Raw genomic sequence first — 8,851 nt, forward strand, 5'->3', positions numbered from 1 at the left:
TACATTTTAAATTTTAAACTTAATGTATTTTATTTATAAAATGTAATTAAACATAGATTTAAAACAAATAATACTGTCACTAGACATCGTCAGGTACATATATAATTAAATCGACAGACCTCACGACTAACAATATTTGTAGTGATCGTGAGGAAGAGGTCAAGGAGCCAACACAAATGGCTGCCGACGTTACTGTTTAAGCACAGAAATTCAATCCATGCCTAGGTCAAACTCTCTAGGGCACAACTCCAGGTTAAACATAAAGTGGAAACAAAACAGTTCAGTGATTTAGAACGAGATAGATATTGCTGTACTCGGAGAAAAGGCTATTTGTTTGCGTAAGTTATTACCTGTTCGTATGAAGTCAATTACTCAGAGCACGAAGAATTTAACTATTCTAAGTCATATATATATATAACAGTTTTCTTATTTGACACCTAATATTTTTAATTATCATAACAAAGTAGTAATGGAAAGATCTCTGAAAATAGATTTAGAATTTGCCGTAAACTTTACAGCTATTTAACTCTTAGATAATAATATATATTTTTAGCAACATTTTGAGTTCCGACCACCCGATAATAGAATAAAATTGGAAAACAACATAAATAAACACAGATTGAGATTACAACTTTTGAAACTGAAGTTTATTTAATACTTAGATTAGTAATTACATTTCATACTTAATGATTGTCAATCTTAAAAGTGAATGTAATTCACAAGTGCTATTTTATCTATCTGACAATGGCAGTTCTACTTCTTTGCACTGATTCGCATTTAATAAATTCTATGACCCACAATCTAGTACATTTGAAACTGTTGAATCATGTTCTTTGCCAGTATTAATTAATTTTAAGCCTACCATAAGCTTATATGATCATTTGTTGTAGAGTGATTGATAAGCGTGGCTATTTGATATAAAACTTTCTTCTCATGTTTGCAAAAATATCGCTAACATCTCTTCATGAAGTAAGTAAAAGTGACTTCAATTCATAGTGTGCCATCTGAATTCATGTTTAATACTTGTCGAATGTCGAATGATAAATTAAAAACAAATTTGTAAATAAAATGTTAATCATAAAATATATTGCACATAGAACTATGTAATAGCTTTACATCTCGTTACCTACGTCATTTACATGCTTTTAAATCTGCCAAATATTTGTTTAACATCTAAATCCAATTTTGCAATAATCAGCTTCTTACTGCATGATAACTGTGTTTTAAATAATGTTAATAATAATATAGAAGCTTTTTAAATATTTTTAAAAACTAAAAAGTAATATCTTCATTTCAAGACATAATATATTCAAACAATAATAACAAATTCAAAAATTTGGCATTTATTTTTCGTTTTTGATGACGATAGAATAGGTAAACTAGAATAAAGGAACACGCTGATAAGAAATCATTGGAAAAATCATAGGATGAGAATGTAGCCATTAGCCTATCGTAACAAATTCATCAAGAATTCCTACAGTGGTAAAGAGGAGAAGTTGACGTTGAGTTAACAATGTACATTGTTAACAACGTGACCACTAGTTCTCATTACTAATAAGTAGGAACGAATCCTCTTCTAACTAATTAACTCATTATTAATAAAGTTTTAATTCGGGCTACACTTAAATAGGCCGGTGGCCAGCAGTGAGACTTTAAAAGATTTTTACGGGTGAAAAGTTTCCCATAATGGCCAAATACAGAGCTAGACAAATTGAATAGCTTACCATAAATCAAGTTGTGGACAGGGGGCATGCAATACGTATCAATACTTCCAATCACATAAACTCGATCACGAAACAACTTGTTGTCTCGAGTTCAGTGAAACATATCACACTGGTCTTCTATCAATCAGGAAATAACATTCAACACGAAACACACTTCAATTCCACTGCACAGATAAAGCACTAAATCTGCTGAGTGCACAAGACTGAAGGCCTACACGCGTTTCTTCACAGTTATCTGTTAACACTAGCGTAACAGAATGAAGCAATCGCACGTTCGATTCGCAATGCGAATTCAGAGGGTCACAGAAGCGTTCGCTATTTAAAAGCGACAGTTAAACCGACACATTACCGGTCGAAAACGTTCCAAATTCGAATCGGTAAGTTTCGTTTTGACAACACCACAATTATTAGAAAACACGCGAGCGTGCTGCGCGGGCAGCGCGAGCAAACTGAGGCGCCGTCATCCGTATACCGTCGTGCGCAACCAGCCGACGCATCTACGAGTGGACTTCAAACTTTTACCCAACTGAATTAAAACCTCCGTAAGCTAACATAACAATAACAGTTCTGACTCAACTTTTAAATTGGAAGGATAACAAAGTTGCAATACTACCAGCTACACACATGAATATGTGACTCCACAAAGTTCTCGTGATATTTAGATACGTAATCATAAACTGATGAACACCTCTTCAACAGACAAAATAGATCAAAACCAAAACAAAAATGGTATACGAATTGAACCAAAAGTAACATTACATTTAACATATTCCAGAAAACTAAAGTAAATCAAAGATGATATACTCCTAATTATAAGACCGTAAAAAGGAGATAACAATCAAAACATTCGGGTTTCCAGAGGTTAGTACCTACCATTAAATGACCGTTTACTGGAACTTCAAATTACTTTTTCTGTTTTTATTTCCTAAAAGCAAAATCATCTACTATTATTCTGTTTTACTTTCATTTATAGTTGCAGGTAAAGTTTAGTTTCTTTAGTTTTTAGAAACTTTAGAAGCAGTTAGTCCACTGCAGAAAATCTCTACGCCATTTGGCAGTTTCAGTTACTGTTCATTACAATTTGCATTTGGTGAAATAATTAGTATATATCTGCTTGGTACCTACTAGTAAGCGTTGTAAGTAATATAATATAATATACATCTAAAAAACAAAAATTTTATTTCGATACATAATTAAAGATTTTATCAATGTATTAATTAATGAAGAATTGGAATAAATATCTGCGCGCTATTTTAGCGCATTAAAAGATCAAGTATATGATATACTTCCGTTGGATACGCAATTAAAATGAGATTTAAGATGCTTAACCCCATTCCAGTTAAGCCAAAAGCGGATACAACAACAACTGGATTTAGATAGCAGAGCGTCACATTCCTTCAGGGGAATGCAGACTTCATCTTGAGATCTTAGTTTAGAACTATTTGTGTACACACGTATGTAAGAAGGTGATGGGGATTATTAGTACCATTTGTAGAACCAGTGGTCCCTTTGCTGGTAATGTACCCCCTATCAGGTCGACCTTGATACGAACCTAACTGTAAACCATTGTGATTATTTACTACTGAATTCGCCACCTGACTTAATCCTTATCATATCATCCTCCACTGGTGCCCCCCCATTAGCGCAGGTGCATGCACCATTCCATTGTCATCCATAAAAAAATGTACCTTTTCATTAACAAAATTAATTGCATTTTGTTAATGAAAAGCTACATTTATTTTTTATATGTAGAAAGAATCATATATAGAAGGAACATTATACCTTTTACAATATAAAATAAATAAGGGTGTAATAATATCAAGTAATAATATAATAATAATAACTGCATTAGTGTAATTAACACAGAGTCAAGGTTTTAATTACAAAAATGAATTCAAAGCAAATAAAAATTTGAGAACAACATAACACATTCTTAATAGCTAATAAACAAATTGATATACCTATACCACAATAAAGTGAGTTATTAATAATTGAAAGTCGGTCGTAAACTTGCATTGATATTTCAAGTACTCTTTAAATTTGTGTCTAGTCTTAATAAAAGTAATAGTTAATTAATAATGTATTATACAATTGTTCTTCAAAGGAATATATAGGATCTTAGAGAATAGAATCTTCATAATATATTTCTTTAAACTTTAGGACAGGATCTTTACCTTTTGAAGGTTCCAACACCATTCTTTTCTACATAATTAAATTTAGTTGAGTATAATTACGTAACTTGTTGATTTAAGAATAAGCTTAAAAACGAAAATAAGAAAATAAGCTTCTATGTCTGAATAATTTAGTATATTTAATAAATTTTTAGTTAGAACGTAGTTCAAGTAATGTAAGAAACAGCAATTTCATTGTATTTGTAAAAATAAACAACTAATTGACGTCATACAAATAGAGCACTAAAACATTTCAAAACGTGCGTTCATTTCTAATTTTCAAAAATGAATTTTACACGTTTATTTGTTAAACAATCACTTCAGCATCTATCTTAACACAAAGTTACATACATTGTTCAACATTCACACAAAACTAAACTCTATTCAGTAGAAGTAAGAAAGTAATTTAAAAATCTGAATACACCCACGTGTGCGCAGTGATAATTAAGCGGCGTTTAAACAAACAGTCATACATTTGAAACAAGGCTGGCCTCTCATCAGTTTCTTTAACATATAAACAAATGATCAAAACGACATTAACACTTTGGTTTATTAGTGTTATTAATTATGATGATAATTAGGACCTAAAACGTTTTGAGCATGACAAAACATTTGGAAATTTTCTGTCATACGTTTTTGGTAGATTTATTACCATAATTGACATTGTCACCTGGTCTGTCAATGACAATAGATACGGCTTCAATAGATTAGTAAAAGAAATTCCTGCGAGTGGCTATGGTAAACATGACCACACACATTAAAGTTACGTTGTCGCACAAATCCTTTGATGTGCGAGACTTTACCAAGAGCGGAGCGAAATGTCTTTGGTTTCGCTAAAAGTACCGCAGTTTCGCAACACATTAACTACATACACGGTTAAGATGTAAATATTCACACCTTAGATTCACGATTAGTAAAGCATTAGCAGTATTAGAGCAGCAACCTTTTTATGAATAAAAAGGCTAGTAAACTCTATAATACAGTAGCAGTGTAAGAGTCAATTTTAATAATATACATACATGCAACCACAAACAAAATGAAAAGCATAGCAAAAACTAGGAATATTAAATCGTATATACCAGTCTTATGGATAGTGACTAGTATTATTAAATACACTTTAGAATAACAAGTTGCCAGACGTTATAATTATGATTCCTGTTCCAGAATATATTATAATTATTATAGCACAAAACCAACTAGTATGGACAGCACTTCAAGTATATTAAATAGCATTCTGATTGCTATCCCAGCGGCATCAGAATTCCTTGTCTATACTTCGATACCAGAACTGGTTCTTGAGAATTTGCGATAATGGTTGAGAAATGTGGAATTTAAAAATGAATATTAATTTTATATACGGGTAGACTATTCAAAGTCTATGTGTATATTTAGTATATTTTATCAATAATAATGCATCGCCTTAAACAAGGTATTAATTTGCTTGTTAGAAGGTTTAACATTAATAAATTAATTAAGTTTATTATTATCACTCAAACTACGAGTATGTAGTTTAAGCTACTTACATAAAGAAATACCTCTAGCTGTAAAATTGGATTAATTACAGTTAATTTATGTCATAAAATTTAATATACTAGATAAATGGAGAATCTGAACACAATACTTAGTTACATTGTGATAACTACTTAGACTGGAAAGACTTACCGAACTAAATTGAATAATACAAGTAAGCCCAAGCTGGTATATATTTATGTCCGTAAGCTATACGAGTATAACGTGATGCAATACTAATTAGTTTTCATAAAGTATTAGTTTATGTAATCCAATCAATCAATCTTAGGGATTACAGAGATTCATAGTATCGCGTTGTTGAACCAAGATGTGATATTTGTAGAACGCGTATTCAATTGGGATCATATAAGAATCCAAACTAATAAACGATGCATGTATCAATTATGTACGAACTCGTGAGAATATTCCTAATTATTGATAGTGACTCGCTTCGTCGAATGGAATAGAATAACTAACGAACTTTAAACACTTTAAGAACTCGATTCGTGATTTTTACAATAGGCGCTCTTAACTTTCTGTTCAGTAGAACACATTTCATAATAAAGAGACAATAAACAAATAATACCTATGTGACCTAAGTTTTAGGCAACGCAGTTTTACTTACTATATGAATTAATTTTATAATTATATCATCTTCATAAGACAGTAATGTTTGCATGGATTTTATTAATATTTAATTTATATTACTATTCCTCAATTCAATAATAATTACAATTATAAACAAACTTGCATTTAATGTGCAGTTGTAGCCGCTGTAATCTGTATATATACGAGTATTACGTACTTACATAAGCTAAATTACTACGATGCGCCTACACTGCAAGTAGGGTCAAGGTTGAATACAGCGTGGTAAACTCCGCTTCAAGTAAAATAACCTGCCATAATATATCATTGTCGTATATTAATTCACATTTAATTATTAAGAAGCTAACGTAATGTGATTTCTTTTTAGTACCTTGATGGAAATTTAAATGTCAAGTAATTTGTACTATGTTTCCGGTGTCAATGGTATTCCATAATCAAGTTATATGTTACCATGACTAAAATAGCGAGTAGCTGGCGACTCACTTAATGGAAACTGCCGCCGATACACGATCTGAGGACTTTACTGAAGTACGTCTCAGATATTTCAGCCGCCAAGCAGATTGCCTTGTAAGTTGTATTTCCTTTGTAGGTGATAGATTAGGCAGAGAAGTTAAGGACGCATGACAATCTAATGCAATGCATGAGTAGTATCACGGATGAGAAATGATATCCGTAATCCGTAATGCTGTTCAGGCAACAGTTACAGCTTACCATCAGGCGAGCCGTCCGCTTGAAGAACATGCGAGTAAAGGAACATTACCAGCGTCGCATGTAAGTATTACGTCAAAACAATAGTTTGGAGCGGCTGCAAATAACTGTGACGTTGTGATTATAAATGATGTACACCGTTAAGATCGCGTGAGATGCATGCTTCCTACTACTAAGAAGTATAGAACACGAATTGTTTTAATTGTAGAAAACTATGTTATGGAGCTATAAACACTGAAACTATGACCAGACACGGTTTTAGGCTGAGCAGTATTATAACAATTTAGAGGAAGTAGGTAAAAACATTACAAATAATATGTTATATGCCATATGAATGCTAAATGCTTAGAGTTATATATTTTATATTAGTATATATTCAAAGTCAATATACTAATACAGTATAAGAACTGATGATTTCTTATGACCCGCTGTTTTCTCGTGTTTAATGGATTTACACTGCCGTATTCGTCACATCCGATTACGAAAAACCAATAATATTTTAAATTTCTAAGTTATGTATTTTCAGTATGAAGAAACAAAAAAATATGTGTAATATATATCTATATGTGTGTGTTATTTGGTCTAATCAAGTTTAAAGATCCAGAATATCTCTACTTAAGTTAAATTTTTCAATAGTTTATGAAAGGTCTTTTGTCATTTCATATTCATAACAAAACCTGATACTATTGTGTTGTAGTTTAATAACATAAAAATTACTAGAATTAGATTCGTAAACCACAATTCCATTGTTCAATTCAAAAACAGTAATGGAAGCTCTTAAAGTATTTGCGTAGATTTTTAAAATATGTTGTGGAACCTTCGTGAACAAGTTGAAAACTCGAGTCTAAAACAAAAATTGCGTTTTTATAAATCGGTATTGCAGATACAGTACTACCCCTTTATAGGCGGTAACATTATTTGAAAAATTGACAAATACAATTGATAATTTATTCTTTGAAATTAAAAAACAGACTGTAGTACCTATAGTGCACGTGTATAGTGTAGCAATATTTTCCGTGACAATAAATTACAATCTTTACGTTTAACAAGAAGAATAAATACATAAGACAATTTAAGATCAGACAGATGCATCAAGGTTTATTGTAGCCGATAACGCTGATTACATAGTAAGGGCAAAGCATTATCACTTCACACCATCTCAGTCTTGGCACCAACATTATGAGAAGAAAGGTGCTACTACAAAGTGGTAGTATAAAGTAATAATTGAATTATTACAAGTTTTTTTTTTTAGTTATTCATCTGTTGGTCCAAGAAACTTTAATATTAGGTATGCATTAACAAAATATAAATTCATAGATGATTAGCTTAATGATCAGATACGTCAAGGCGTCGACGATAATGAAGACAATAATTTAAATTTTAGTAATATTACTTATAATAGAACTACCTGTACTATCATTAATATTCGTTCTTTAGTGAAATGTTTAAAGCAGCATTAAAGATAGCGTTTTAATGTAATAGATACTTTGGCATTAATAAATTTTACAGTTTAGCAGTGACACTGCTCTTTAATATATTCAGGAATTTACGTAGTTAATGCATACATGAATTCCTATTTCATGAAAATAGGTTCTTATATATTTTTAGGAAGGTGCTAAAAACATTTCAACAGGTATAAACGCGTAACCAAAATCTCGTCCTCCTTATAACAGGGTATTCAAAATATCTGTACTAATATTAGATACAAAGATATAGGAACTCGGGAACAACTGCACTTATTTGATTTTCTTTCACAGTGAAAGGAAGTCCAGAACGTATAGGTATAATAATAATATATTATTTTATTTCAATAAATACAAAACTAACAGAGAATACCAGAACGAAAACGTGACGAACCACGGGTTTGTATATAAATAACAATTCGTTTTCATGCCCCAAAACAATACGGATCAAGTTCTATCAGGATTAAGTAACTAATGCAGTTGTACTACTGTAAGACAATACTATATTTTTCAAGAACTTCAACTATTATCAGCATATCAACTGAGTTGAGAGATCATCATTACGTACCTATATACCTATATTTATAATAGTCGAGTCACCGTCAAAGATTGTAGAGCGTATACCAATAATTATATAATGCTATTTATAAATAATAAATAAAGCTATCTA

At 31.2% G+C, this 8,851-nt stretch overlaps 1 protein-coding gene across 1 annotated transcript in view; it reads right to left on the minus strand.

Moving 5' to 3' along the window:
- Positions 1-2,152, minus strand: part of LOC131846496 (klarsicht protein) — a 246,427-nt gene extending 244,275 nt beyond the window's left edge. The window contains exon 1 of the mRNA XM_059195817.1: positions 1,725-2,152. The gene's annotated coding sequence lies outside the window, so the exon portion shown is untranslated. The remainder of the gene's footprint in view (positions 1-1,724) is intronic.
- Positions 2,153-8,851: the final 6,699 nt, after the last annotated feature.

This window comes from Achroia grisella, unplaced genomic scaffold (assembly GCF_030625045.1).
Source record: "Achroia grisella isolate CSIRO2021 unplaced genomic scaffold, CSIRO_AGI_Agris_v1 utg511, whole genome shotgun sequence".
NCBI lineage: Eukaryota > Metazoa > Arthropoda > Insecta > Lepidoptera > Pyralidae > Achroia > Achroia grisella.